The sequence below is a fragment of the Dermochelys coriacea genome, chromosome 2 (genome assembly GCF_009764565.3).
Source record: "Dermochelys coriacea isolate rDerCor1 chromosome 2, rDerCor1.pri.v4, whole genome shotgun sequence".
NCBI lineage: Eukaryota > Metazoa > Chordata > Testudines > Dermochelyidae > Dermochelys > Dermochelys coriacea.
Window position 1 is genome coordinate 218,748,380 of NC_050069.1, and position 15,756 is coordinate 218,764,135.

A 15,756-nucleotide genomic window follows, 5' to 3' on the forward strand; every position below is an offset into this window, starting at 1 on the left:
CCATTAAGGGCAGAATTTGTCCCACTTTCATGCGCTTCCCCAATAAGTCCTTAGGTTAGATTCAAAGGTGAGATAAATGGCTCTAAGAGTTGAATAAAATATTTAATTTGGTCTTAAACTGGAGAAGAGGTAAAATAATGGAATGATCTGCAATTCTCTGTATGTGCAAAATGACTGTCTTAAAACCCAGAGAAGAGATGGAGGTGGTTGAAAGATTGTACTCAAAGAGTAGTTATCAATAGTTTGCTGTCAAACTATGAGGGCATCAATAGTGGGGTCCAATTGGGGTCTGTCCCAGGCCCGGTACTATTCAACATTTTCATTGGTGACATGGATAATGGAGTGGAGAGTATGCTTATAAAATCTGTGGATGACACTAAGCTGGGAAGGGTTGCAAGCATTTTGGAAGATAGGATTAGAATTAAAAATGACCGTGACAAATTGGAAAATTGGTCTCCAGTTAGAAAGATGAAATTCAATAAAGACAAGCGCAAAGTACTTCACTGAGGAAAGAAAAATCCAATGCACAAATTCAAAATGGGGAATAATTGACTAGGCTGTAGTACTGCTGAAAAGGATCTGGGGGTTATAGTGGATCACAAATTAAATATGTGTCAACAATGTGATGCTGTTGAGAAAAAGACTAATATCATTATCCAATGCACAAATACAAAATGGGGAATAATTGACTAGGCTGTAGTACTGCTGAAAAGGATCTGGGGGTTATAGTGGATCACAAATTAAATATGTGTCAACAATGTGATGCTGTTGAGAAAAAGACTAATATCATTATCCAATGCACAAATACAAAATGGGGAATAATTGACTAGGCTGTAGTACTGCTGAAAAGGATCTGGGGGTTATAGTGGATCACAAATTGAATATGTGTCAACAATGTGATGCTATTGAGAAAAAGACTAATATCATTATCCAATGCACAAATACAAAATGGGGAATAATTGACTAGGCTGTAGTACTGCTGAAAAGGATCTGGGGGTTATAGTGGATCACAAATTAAATATGTGTCAACAATGTGATGCTGTTGAGAAAAAGACTAATATTCTGCAGTATATTAACAAAAGTGTATATGTAAGACAGGGGGTAAATTGTCTGTTCTGCTTAGTACTTAGTACACAGCTGGAGTACTGTGTCCAGTTTTGGGTGCCATACTGTAAGAAAGATGTGGACAAATTGGAGAGTCCAGAGGACAGCAACAAAAATGATTAAAGATTTAGAAAACCTGTCTTTTGAGGAAAGGTAAAAAAAAAAAGGGCATTTTAGAATTGAGAAAAGATGACTTCAAATATGTTAAGGGCTGTTTTAAGAGGATAGGGATCATTCTTTCTCAATGTCCACTGAGGACAGCACAAGAAGTAATTGGCTTAATCTGCAAGGAACATTTGGTTAGATATTAGGAACACTTGCTAACTATAAGGATAGCTAAGTACTGCAATAGGTTACCAAGGGAAGTTGTGGAATCCTCGTCATTAGAGTTTTTTAAGAAGAGGTTAGACTAACATCTATCAGGGATAGTCTCGGGCCTCGTCTACACTACGAGTTTATGTCGGATTTAGCAGCATTAAATCAGAATTAACCCTGCACCCGTCCACATAGCAAAGCCATTTTTTTGACATAAAGGGCTCTTAAAACCGATTTCTGTACTCCTCCCCAACGAGGAGATTAGCGCTGAAATTGACATCGCCATTTCGAATTAGGATTAGTGTGGATGCAATTCGAAGGTATTGACCTTCGGGAACTATCCCACAGTGCACCATTGTGACCTCTCTGGACAGCACTCTGAACTCGGATGCATTGGCCAGGTGTACAGGAAAAGCCCCGGGAAGTTTTGAATCTCATTTCCTGTTTGGCCAGGCGAGCTCATCAGCACAGGTGACCATGCAGTCCCAGAATCGAAAAAGAGCTCCAGCATGGACCAAACAGGAGGTACTGGATCTGATCACTGTATGAGGAGGCGAATCTGTGCTATCAGATCTACGTTCCAAAAGACGAAATGCCAAAACATTTCAGAGGCCTTGAGGGACAGAGGCTACATCAGGGATGCAACACGGTGCCGCGTGAAACTTAAGGAGCTCAGACAAGCGTACCAGAAAACCAAAGAATCAAATGGATGCTCCGGGACAGAGCCCCAGACATGCCGCTTCTACACTGAGCTGCATGCAATTGTAGGGGGAGCCGCCACCACTACCCCTGCCCTGTCCGTGGACTCCAATGATGCGGTACTTTCTGCCATGGCTGAGGATTTTGCAGATGGGGAAGATGAGGAGGAGGAGGATGAGCTTGGGGAGAGCACACCACACACCGTTCTCCCCAACAACCAGGATCTTTTTATCATACCCTCCCAACCCAACGAAGCCAGAGAAGGGACCTCTGGTGAGTGTACCTTTTTAAATATAATACATGTTATAAAACCAAACTTTTTTTTAATGATTAAGTAGCCCTGAGGACTTGGGATGCATTCATGGTCAGTACTACTACTGGAAAAGTCTGTTAACATGTTTGGGAATGGAGTGGAAATCCTCCAGGGACATCTCCATGAAGCTCTCCTGAAGGTACTCTAAAAGCCTTTGCAGAAGGTTTCTGGGGAGAGCAGCCTTATTCCGTCCTCCATGGTAGGACACTTTACCACGCCATGCTAGTAGCAAGTAATCTGGAATCATTGCATGACAAAGCCTGGCAGCATATGGTCCCGGTGTTTGCTGGCATTCAAGCAACATCTGTTCTTTATCTCTCTGTGTTATCCTCAGGAGAGTGATATCATTCATGGTAACCTCATTGAAATAGGGGAATTTGATTAAGGGGACATTCAAAGGTGCCCGTTCCTACTGGGCTGTTTGCCTGTGGCTGAAAAGAAATCCTCCCCGCAGTTAGCCATGTGGTGGAAGGGGGGGCCACTGGTGCTGAGCTGTTCGTGTTTGGCTAGCAGGGATCCAGCGGTGGGGGGAGGCGAAAAGCAATCATTCCAGAGAATTGGACGGGGGGAGGGGTAGTTTGTTTTCTGCTGCTGCACATTAACAGGAAAACTGTAGCACTAAATGGCCAACTCAATGGGCTTTGCTTGGTATGGGAAAGGAGAGGGCTGCTGTTATGAAGGTTGCAGAAGCCGAAAGACTATGGCTTACCATGGCTGCCTGCACGCCAAATTCTGTTGCCTGGCCCTGCATGTGTGATCTCTAACATCAAAGCTGCAGGCACTCAATATAAGATGCAAAATGCAACCTTGTACCAAAATCACATGTGCTATGTAATGTGAATAGTGTTGTTCACCGTGAAAGAGTATAACTATTGTTCTGTAAAATGTATCTTTTTAAATACTTCACTCCCTTTTTTTCCTCCAGCAGCTGCAAACGTTTCAAGCCTCCCTCCTCCGTCCCAAAGACTATCTCAAATAAGGCGGCGAAAAAAAACGCACACGCAATGAAATGTTCTCTGAGCTCATGCAGTCGTCCGGCACTGACAGAACTGTGTGGAGGGACACAATAGCAGAGTACAAGACGGTGGCCGATGAACATGAGGAGAGGTGGCGGCAGGAAGATCAGAGGAGGCATGAGGAAACTGGGGCTACTGCGGGATCAAACGGACATACTCCGGCATCTGGTGGAGGTTCATGAACGGAAGCAGGATCACAGACTGCCACTGCAGCACCTGTTTAACCGCTCTCCCTCCTCACTAAGTTCCATAGCCTCCTCAACCAGGTGCCAAGAAAGCGGGATGGGAGGCTCCGGGCACCCAACACTCCACCTCAGTGGACAGCCCAAGCAACAAAAGGCTGGCATTCAACAAGTTTTAAAGTGGCCTTTTCCTTCCCTCCTACCCTCCTCCCACACCTCACCCAGGCTACCTTGTGAGTTATCTCCCTATTTTTATAATCAATTAATAAAGAATACATGTTTTTTAAATGATAGTGATTTTATTTCCTTTACAAGCAAGCTGTGATCGAAGGCGGGAGGAGAGGTGGCTTACAGGGAATTAGAGTCAACCAAGAGGGCGGGTTTTCATCAAGGAGAAACAAACAGAAGTGTCACACAGTACCCTGGCCAGTCATGAAACTGGTTTTCAAAGCTTCTCTGATGCGTACTGCTTCCTGCTGTGCTCTTCTAACTGCCCTGGTGTCTGGCTGCATGTATTCAGTGGCCAGGCGATTTGCATCAACCTCCCAACCCACCATAAGCGTCTCCCGCTTACTCTCACAGAGATTGTGAAGCAATCTCAACAAGCAACAATAACAATGGGAATACTGGTTTCGCTGAGGTCTGAACAAGTCAGTAAACTGCACCAGTGACCCTTTAAACGTCCAAATGCACACTCTACCACCATTCTGTACTTGCTCAGACTATAGTTGAACAGCTCCTGACTACTCTCCAGGATGCCTGTGTAAGGCTTCATGAGCCAAGGCATTAAGGGGTAAGCTGGGTCCCCAAGGATAACTATAGGCATTTCAACATCCCCAACAGTTATTTTCTCGTCTGGGAAGTAAATCCCTTCCTGCAGCCGTTTAAACAGACCAGAGCTCCTGAAGACACGAGCGTCATGAACCTTTCCCAGCCATCCCACGTTGATGTTGGTGAAACATCCCTTGTGATCCACCAGTGCTTGCAGCACCATTGAAAAGTACCCCTAGCGGTTTATGTATTGGCTGCGCTGGTGGTCCGGTCCCAAAATAGGGTTATGCGTTCCGTCTATAGCCCCACCACAGTTAGGGAATCCCATTGCAGCAAAGCCATCCACTATGACCTGCACATTTTCCAGAGTCACTACCTTTGATAGCAGCAGCTCAGTGATTGCGTTGGCTACTTGCATCACAGCAACCCCCACAGTAGATTTGCCCACTCCAAATTGATTCCCGACTGACTGGTAGCTGTCTAGCGTTGCAAGCTTCCACAGGGCTATTGTCACTCACTTCTCAGCTGTGAGGGCTGCTCTCATCTTGCTTTTCTTGCACTTCAGGGCAGGGGAAAGCAAGTCACAAAATTCCATGAAAGTGCCCTTACGCATGCGAAAATTTCAGAGCCACTGGGCATCATCCCAGACGTGCAACACTATGTGGTCCCATGACTCTGTGCTTGTTTCCCGGGGCCAGAATCGGCATTCCACGGCATGAACCCGCCCCATTAACACCATGATCTCTAAATTGCAGGGGAACGCCGTTTTAGAGAAAAGTGTGTTCATGTCCTCATCACCGTGCTGCCGTCGCCTCCTCGCCTGGTTTTTCAGGTGCTGGTTCTGCATACACTGCATGATAATGTGCGAGGTATTTGCAATGGTCATAACTGCTGTGGTGAGCTGAACGGGTTCATGCTTGCTGTGCTATGGCGTCTGCTCCTGCTCTGGCAATCCAGGGAAAAGGGCATGAAATGATTGTTTGCCGTTGCTCTGGCGGAGGGAGGGGTGACAGACAACATGGCTTACAGGTAATTAAAATCAACAAAGGGGGTGGCTTTGCGAGAAACAGAGTGGCCCCCTCAAGGATAGAACTCAAAACCTCAAGGACAGAACTCAAAACTGGGTTTAGCAGGCTGTTGATTTCATGGAGGGAGGGAGGAGAAAATGAATACAAAACAAATCTGGTCTATTTCTTGTTTTGATCCATTACTTCTATCTTTATACATCTTGCTGGCAGCAGACTGTGCAATACGACCGCTAGCCATCGTCATCTCCTGGGTGCTTGGCAGAAGACAGTGCTGCTGATTAAAAGACAGTGCACTGCCGATAGCACTGAATTGCCATGAGACGAAACTTAAAAGGGAAATGACCTGGCTGAGTCACTCCCATGTTTGCCCAGGCGCCCCGACCTCATTGAGGTCGCTTAAAAGAGCACCCTGGACTACGTCGACGACGGCTACCAGTCATACTGCACTGTCTGCTGCCAAAAGGCAATAAACTGCTGTTGTGTAGCAATGCAGTACCGCGTGTGCCAGCACCCAGGAGACATATGGTGACGGTTAGCTGAACGGGCTCCATGCTTGTCGTGGTATGGCGTCTGCTCAGGTAACTCAAGGAAAAAGGTGCAAAACGATTGTCTGCCCTTGCTTTCATGGAGGGAAGGAGGGAAGGGGACCTGATGATATGTACCCAGAACCACCCACAACTATGTTTTAGCCCCATCAGGCACTGGGATTTCTACCCAGAATTCAAATGGGCGGCAGAGACTGCGGGAACTGTGGGATAGCTACCCACAGTGTAACGCTCCAGAAGTCGACGGTTGCCTCAGTACTGTGGACACACTCTGCTGACTACATGCACTTAGAGCATTTGTGTGGGGACAGCTTCAGGGCAGGGGAAAGCAAGTCACAAAGTTCCATGAAAGTGCCCTTACACATGCGAAAGTTTCGGAGCCACTCAGAATCATCCCAGACCTGCAACACTATGCAGTCCCACGACTGTGTGCTTGTTTCCCGGGCCCAGAATCGGCGTTCCACGGCATGAGAGTGCCCCATTAACACCATGAACTCCAAATTGCAGGGGAACGCGGTTTTAGAGAAAAGTGTGTTCATGTCATCACCGCACTGCCGTAGCCTCCTCGCCTCGCCTACACAATTGACTGTATAAAAATGCTTTCTACAAAACCGACTTCTATACATTCAACCGAATTTTGTAGTGTAGACAAGGCCTGGACTAGATGACCTCTCGAGGTCCTTTACAGTCCTACATTTTTATGATTCTGTGATTGCCATGTGTGTACCATATTCCTATTAGGTGCTTTTCCTGTTACTTCATGCATCCGATGAAGTGAGCTGTAGCTCACGAAAGCTTATGCTCTAACAAATTTGTTAGTCTCTAAGGTGCCACAAGTACTCCTTTTCTTTTTGCGAATACAGACTAACACGGCTGCTACTCTGAAACCTATCAAGAATATGTATTTGTTCTGAGGTCCAGAAGGAGGCGAGAGGTAGACCAGATATAAGGGGTAAAAAATAGGGGTGATGTTATTGTAGGTGTGCACTATAAACCATCAATTTAGGAAGAAGAGGTGGATGAGGCATTTCTAGAACAACCAACAGAAATATTTAAAACAAAAGACCAGGCAGTAGTGGGGAAATTTAACTACACAGACATCTGTTGAAAAGTAACATGACCACATTCCAGTAAGTTCTTAGTATGTATTGTGGAAAACTTTTTTTTTTTTGAGAAAGGGGAGAAGTAACCTGGGGGGCAGACAATTAAGACTTGCTTGTGATCAATGGGGACGAATTGGCAGCAAATCTGAAGGTGGAAAGCACTTTGGGTGAAAATGATCATGAAATGATAGATAGTCTAAATAAATTCTAAGGAAATGAAGGAGTTAGGGTAGCACAATAATGACAATGGAGTTCAAAGATGCAAACTAACAAAATCAGAGAATTGGTAGGAAAGCTCACGTGGGAAAAAAATCTAAGGGAAAAACTGTTCAGGAGAGCTGGCAGATTTTTAAGGGAACAATATTAAAGGCATAATTGCAAACTGCTAATGTGAAGGAAAGATAGGAAGAGGCAAATATGGCTCCATCCAGGAGCTCTTTAATTACTTGAAAATAAAAAAAGAATCCCCAAAAAAGTGGAAACATGGACAAATAACTAAGGAGAAGTACAAAAGAATGTCACAAGCATCTAGGGACAAAATCAGAAAGGCTAATGTACAAAATGAGGTACCCCTAGCAAAGGACAGAAAAGGCAATAAGAAGAGGTTCTATAAATACATTATAAGCAAGAAAAAGACAAAGGAAAGTGTAGATCCTTTAGCAGAGAAGGAGAGTTAATAATGGATGACCTCAAGAAGGCTGACAAGTTTAAAGCTTGTTTTGCTTCAGTTAAGATTAATGGTAACCAGATACTTAATACAGTTAATATTAATAACAAGGAGAAAGGAATGCAATGCAAAATAGAGAAAGAACAGATTAAAGAATATTCAGATAAGTTAGATGTATTCAAGTTGGCAGGGCCTGACAAAATGCATCTTTGGGTACTTAAGGAACTAGTTGAAGCAATTTCAGAACCATTCACAATTATCTTTGAGAACTCAGGGAGCATCGTTGAGGTTCCAGAGGACTTGAGAAAGTCAAACATAGTACCTAACTTTAAAAATGGGAATAAGGAGTGCCAGGGAATTATAGAACAATCAGCCAACTTCAATATCTGGAAAGATACTAGAGATACTGGAACAAACTTTTAAATAATTCATTTGTAAGCACCTAGCAAATAGCAGGGTTATAAGGAATAGCCAGCATGGATTTGTCAAGAACAAATCATGACAAACCAACCTACTTTCTTTCTTTGGCAGGGATGCTGACCTAGTGGATGGGGAGAAGAGTAAATGGGATATATCGGATTTTAGTAAGGCTTTTGACACAGTCTCACATGAAAATCTCATAAGCAAACTAGAGAAATGAGGTCTAGATGAAATTACTGTAAGATGGGTTTAAACAACATACTCAGATTGTAGTTATCAATAGTTCTTTGTCAAACTGGGAGGGAGTATCTACTGGCGACACTTACGGGTCAGTCCTGGGTTCGATACTACTCGATATTTTCATTAATGACTTGGATAACAGATTCATAGATACTAAAGTCAGAAGGGACCATTCTGATCATCTAGTCCGACCTCCTGCACAGCGCAGGCCACAGAATCTCACCCACCCACTCCTACGAAAAACCTCACCTATGTCTGAGCTACTGAAGTCCTCAAATCATGGTTTAAAGACTTCAAGGAGCAGAGAAGCCTCCCTCAAGTCAACCATGCCCCATGCTACAGAGGAAGGCGAAAAACCTCCAGGGCCTCTCCAATCTGCCCTGGAGGAAAATTCCTTCCCGACCCCAAATATGGCAATCAGCTAAACTCTGAGCATATGGGCAAGTTTCACCAGCCACATACTACAGAAAATTCTTTCCTTGGTAACTCAGATCCCATCCATCTAATATCCCATCTCAGGGGATTAGTCCTATTTACCCTGAATATTTAAAGATCAATTACTTACCAAAATCCCATTATCCCATCATACCATCTCCTCCATAAACTTATCGAGTAGAATCTTAAAACCAGATAGATCTTTTGTCCCCACTGCTTCCCTTGGAAGGCTATTTCAAAACTTTACTCCTCTGATGGTTAGAAACCTTAGTCTAATTTCAACTCTAAACTTCCTGGTGGCCAGTTTATACCCATTTGTTCTTGTGTCCACATTGGTGCTGAGCTTAAATAATTCCTCTCCCTCTCCTGTATTTATCTCTCTGATATATTTATAGAGAGCAATCATATCTCCCCTCAACCTTCTTTTAGTTAGGTTAAACAAGCCAAGCTCCTTAAGTCTCCTTTCATAAGACAAGCTTTCCATTCCTTGGATCATCCTAGTAGCCCTTCTCTGTACCTGCTCCAGTTTGAATTCATCCTTTTTAAACATGGGAGACCAGAACTGCACACAGTATTCTAGGTGAGGTCTCACCAGTGCCTTGTATAATGGTACTAAAACCTCCTTATCCCTACTGGAAATGCCTCTCCTGATGCATCCCAAAACTGCATTAGCTTTTTTCACAGCCATATCACATTGGCAGCTCATAGTCATCCTATGATCAACCAATACTCCAAGGTCCTTCTCCTCTTCCGTTACTTCTAATTGATGTGTCCCCAACTTATAACTAAAATTCTTGTTATTAATCCCTAAATGCATAACCTTACACTTTTCACTATTAAATTTCATCCTATTACTATTACTCCAGTTTACAAGGTCATCCAGATCCTCCTGTATAATATCCCGATCCTTCTCTGAATTGGCAATACCTCCCAGCTTTGTATCATCTGCAAACTTTATTAGCACACTCCCACTTTTTGTGCCAAGGTCAGTAATAAAAAGATTAAATAAGATTGGTCCCAAAACCGATCCCTGAGAAACTCCACTGGTAATCTCCCTCCAACCTGATAGTTTGCCTTTCAGTAGGATCCGTTGCAGTCTCCCCTTTAACCAATTCCTTATCCTCTTTTTGATGTTCATATTGATCCCCATCTTCTCCAATTTAACTAATAATTCCCCATGTGGCACGGTATCAAATGCCTTACTGAAATCTAGGTAAATTAGATCCACTGCATTTCCTTTATCTAAAAAAATCTGTTACTTTTTCAAAAAAGGAGATTAGGTTGGTTTGGCACGATCTACCTTTTGTAAAACCATGCTGTGTTTTGTCCCATTTACCATTGACTTCAATGTCCTTAACTAATTTCTCCTTCAAAATTTTTTTCCAGGACCTTGCATACTACAGATGTCAAACTAACTGGCCTGTAGTTACCCGGATCACTTTTTTTCCCTTTCTTAAAAATAGGAACTATATTAGCAATTCTCCAATCATTCAGTACTACTCCTGAGTTTACAGATTCATTAAAAATTCTTGCTAATGCGCTTGCAATTTCAGGTGCCAATTCCTTTAATATTCTTGGATGAAGATTAAATCTGGGCCCCCCCGATTTAGTCCCATTAAGCTGTTTCAGTTTCGCTTCTACCTCAGATATGGTAATATCTACCTCCAATCCTCATTCCCATTTGTCATACTACCATTATCCCTAAGATCCTCTTTAGCCTTATTAAAGACTGAGGCAAAGTATTTGTTTAGATATTGGGCCATGCCTAGATTATCTAACCTCCACTCCATCCTCAGTGTTTAGCGGCCCCACTTCTTCTTTCTTAGTTTTCTTCTTATTTATATGGCTATAGAACCTTTTACTATTGGTTTTAATTCCCTTTGCAAGGTCCAACTCTACTCGACTTTTAGCCCGTCTCACTTTATCCCTACATGTTCTGACCTCAATTAGGTAGCTTTCCTTGCTGATCCCTCCCATCTTCCACTCCCTGTATGCTTTCTGCTTCTTCTTAATCACCTCTCTAAGATGCTTGCTCATCCAGCTTGGTCTACAACTCCTGCCTATGAATTTTTTCCCCTTTCTTGGGATACAGGCTTCCGATAACTTCTGCAGCTTTGATTTAAAGTAATCCCAGGTCTCCTCTACCTTTAGATCCATAAGTTCTTCACTCCAATCCACTTCCCTAACTAATTTCCTTAATTTTTGAAAGTCAGCCCTTTTGAAATCAAAAACCCTAGTTGCAGATTTATTTTTGTTAATCCTTCCATTTAGTTTGAACTGAATTAGCTCATGATCACTTGAGCCAAGATTGTCCCCTACAACCATTGCTTCTATGAGGTCCTTGCTACTCACCAAAATTAAATCTAAAATGGCATCCCCTCTAGTCGGTTAAGCAACTACTTGATGAAGGAATCCATCAGCTATCGCATCTAGGAAAATCTGAGCCCTATTATTATTACTAGCACTGGTCCTCCAGTCTATATCTGGGAAGTTAAAGTCTCCCATGATCACGCAGTTTCCATTAGTATTTACTTGATTAAAGACATTAAAAAGAGCTCTATCCATATCCAAATTAGATCCCGGAGGTCTATAGCACACCCCAAGCACCATCGTAGGAGAGGCTTTACTAGTTTTCTTCCCCAATGTAATTTTTACCCAGACGGACTCTGTCTTATCCATTGCATCTCTTCTTATTTCTTTACATTCTACCTCATCATTGATATACAATGCTACTCCACCACCTTTACCTTTGTTTCTGTCTTTCCTAAACAGCACATACCTTTGAATACCTGTAGTCCAATCATGATTACTATTCCACCATGTTTCTGTTATCCCTATAATATCTGGTTTCACTTCCTGCACCAGAAGCTCTAGTTCCTTCATTTTGTTATCTAGGCTCTTCGCATTGGTGTATAAACATCTTAATTTTTGCTGTTTGGCCTCGCTCACATTTTGTACCCTATTAGGTCATTCTACAGCCAGTATAACCTATTAGACTAGTATCCACACCGCCCTTGCTCCTTATATACATTCTCCTACCCACAGTTGTATCCATTCTTACTTCGTCTTCTTCCCTCTCAATGCTAAAATCTGGCGTGGAGATTACCTGGCCATCTCCCAACCATCTCCCCCTAGTTTAAAGCTCTCTTTATCAGTTGTGCCAGCCTCGATCCTAGAAGTCTATTTCCTTCCCTACTCAGATGAAGTCCGAGAGAACTGTCCTCTGTCCGTGAACGCCTCCCAGTGGCCATACATCCCAAAGCCCATCTTATAGCACCACTGCCTAAGCCATCTGTTGACAGTCATAATCTTGTCACCCCTTTGTTGCCCTTCTCTAGGAACAGGAAGGATCCCACTAAAGATCACCTGAGCCTCAATTTCCTTAAGCGTCTTCCCCAGCCTAGCATAGTCTCCCTTAATACTTTCCAGTGAGAATCTAGCCGTATCATTTGTTCCCACATGAAGGATAACTAGGGGATTCTTTCCCGCTCCCTTTAGGATCCTTTTCAACCTCAGGTCTACATCCCCTATCTTAGCACCCGGAAGACAGCACACCCTTCTATTCTCTGGACCAGCTCTAATTACAGGCCTGTCTATTCTTCTCAATAAAGAGTCCCCTATCACATAGACCTGCCTTTTCCTGGTGACAGTGCTATTCTCCAGTCTCTCCCCTGTTCCCTCTGGCTGCAAGTTCTTTCCATTCCTATTTTCCCTTATAATCCTCTTCAACCCATCCTGTATCCTCCTGGGGCTCATATTTGGTGTAGTCTCCCTATAGAATGGAGAACATGCTTATAATACGTGCAGATGACACCAACCTGAGTGGGGTTGCAGTCACTATGCAGGGCAGGATTAGAATTCAAAACCACTTTGACAAATTGGAGAATTGGGCTGAAATCAACAAAATGAAATTCAATAACGATAAGTGCAAAGTACTATGCTTGGGAAGGAAAAATCAAATGCACAAGTACAAAATGTGGACTAACCGGCTAGATGGTAGTGCTGCTGAAAAGGATCTGGCGGTGATAGTGGATCATAAATTGCACGAGTCAACAATATGATGCAGCTGTGAAAAAGGCTAATATCATTCTGCAGGGTTTTAACAGAAGTGTTGTACATAAGCCATGGGAGGTAACTGTCCCGCACTTCTCAGCACTGGTGAGGCCTTGGCTGGAGTACCGTGTCCAAATTCTGGATGCCACACATTTGGAAAAATGTGGGCAAACTGGAGAGAATCCAGAGGAGAGCAACAAAGGTTTAGAAAATCTGACCTATGAGGAAAAGTTAAAAACCTGGGCATGTTTGGTCTTGAGTAAAGAAGACTGTTAGCAGTCTTCAAATATGCTTAATCTGCAATAAGAGAGATTTAGATTAGACCAGTGGTGGCCAACCTGTGGCTCTGTTGTCAGATGAGACTCTTCAGAAGTTAACATGCAGCTCCTTGTATAGGCACCGACTCCAGGGCTGGAGCTACAGGTGCCAATTTTCTAATGTGCCGGGGGGTGCTCACTGCTCAACCCCTGGCTCTGTCACAGCCTCTGCCCCCACTCTACGCCTCTCCTGAGCCTGCCATGCCCTCCTCCCCTCCGCAAGAGCCTCCTGCATACCATGGAACAGCTGATTGGCAGGTGTGGGGAAGGAGGGAGAGGCACTGATCAATGGGACTCCCGGTGGGCGGGAGGCACTGGGAGCAGGGAGGAGCTAATGTGGGAGCTGCTGACATATTACATTTGGCTCTTTGGCAATATACATTGATAAATTCTGGCTCCTTCTCAGGCTTAGGTTGGCCACCTCTGGATTAGACCTTATGGGAAACTTTCTAAGTATAAGTGTAGTTAAGTTCTGGAATAGGTTTCCAAGGGAGTTTGTGGAATCCCCATCGAGAGGCTTTTAAGAACAGGTTGGACAAACACCTTTCAGGGATGGTCCCTTCTAGCCCCACATTTCTATAATTCTATATTCATCTTAGCTATCTTACCTTAAGTAGCATGTCTTGGTATTTGTCTATTTTGAAGCATCATTTCCTAAGATATAATAACCCTGCAGGCAGGTAGTCCTATGTGAGGGAGGAACTATTAGTAAATCTGCATTTTATTTTTAAGATTACCCTTTGGTTCATCCTCCAATATATATGTATCTACATTAGGGTGGTCAAAATTAAAAACACTTTAAACACCTCCACTATACAGTGGTTTTGATAACTGCATAGATTGCAACATTTTAAAATATGGAACAATTCTATAAATCTGTGTCAATTGTACTGTGTTTGTTATAATACTCATTACAAAAGTTATTTTAGATGTCATCGCATAAAACACAGAAAATGTACTTTTGATATACCACTTTCCTTCTCTCTAGAGCCATTAATTGCAAGGATATCAAGCAATGCACTCTTGGAAATTGCAAGCTGAGATGCTCATTACTGACTTTCTCCAAGATAATGACCTCTAGAAAAAATAAATTCAAGTTTTATGTTGACACAGTGTTTGCAATTTAACCGAATACATCTGTTTGAACTCCCTGAATATATATTCAAAAGGCAAGAGGTGAACGGTCTGGGACAAACACTTCATTCACATTTTTGCTCATAACCAGATCCTTTGTTATGCTTTCAGGGAGTGCTATTTATATGTTGTAACTACCCTTAGGATTGCTTCCTATGTTGTTATTCTCTGATTTAAAAAAAAAAAAACAATAGAATGCAACATTATTCAGACTCTTATAACTAGAAAACAGAAAACGAGAAAAATTGCATTGAGTATTTTTATATATTTATATTAGTCGATTTAAAACTGGTTTTCAGTTCCCTGGTTTGAGAAACAAGATCTGCCCATTCCAGCACTGGGATCATGGAATCTCTGAGGTGAAGGAATGAGTAGTGGGAGTATTGGGGTTTTTTTTCCCCATGGAGGTTGGAGAGCATGAGAGAAGTCTTTAGGACTGTGAATGAGCCTCCATTAGGGTCTCTATAGGGAAATATAAATGATTTGTTGACTCTCTGTAGGAGAAGCAGGACACTGAGCAAAAAAATTATAATACCAAGATAAAATATGGTTCTTCATTCCATTGCCTCCCTTTCTTTACACAACTCCCTTAATGGCTTACAAGTAGAGGATTTGAAGATCCTGTCCCATTCTATATCCTACCAGCTTAAGCTTCAGCAAGGAAAATTTACGCTACGCATCAGGAGGATCTTTTATAAGAACAATTAGAGAAGAAGCTGCTAGTGGAGAACGAAGAATCCCATAAATGAGAATATTTAGTCTAACACCCATCCCTCAGGGAAGGGAGGGAAGGTTTAGAGATACTAATACCAGTCCTGTAACAGTGCAAGAGTGTTATAAATATCACAAAGCGGAAGAAAAACTAGATAACCCAATAAGATGTGCCCTCCAATTCAAGTATTTCTGCAATACATATAAAAGCACTGTTCAACCTACCACACTCAACTGATCAAAGACTTTCAGTAGCAGAGTGGCTGAATATGCTGAGCAAACTACAAAGAGCAGTACCTATAGCACACTACTAAGTGTTTGCTTTCCTTCTCTTGCCTCTATAGCACAATAGGATAACCTACTGGGTTGGGAGAAAGCAACACAGTTCAGATATGGACAGGAGATTGGCAAGAGTGGTGAAAATTCCTAAGGTTTTGTCCCAAATCTGCAAACTCCCTACTACAATATAAAAATGTGACACGTGACAGTGTTCATTCTGACTCAGCTGCCCGACTGCATAACTCGTTGTTGTCCTGGAGGAGTGGAAGGCAAGGAAAAATATTGCGGGGGAGCAAAGGGGTAGACAACAAAAAATTGTTTGAGCTTTTTTTCTGCACTTGTCAGTGTCTTCATTGAATTTTGTTTCCTCTGACTGAACTTGTTCCAGCAAGCCCCTGGCTCTGCTAATTCCGTCACTACTGCC

General features: G+C 42.8%; 1 protein-coding gene across 6 annotated transcripts in view; it reads right to left on the bottom strand.

Annotated features, from left to right (window-relative positions):
• The window catches only part of PHF14 (PHD finger protein 14), a 321,061-nt gene that overhangs the window by 41,087 nt on the left and 264,218 nt on the right, over nt 1–15,756 (bottom strand). The gene's annotated exons all lie outside the window — the stretch shown is intronic.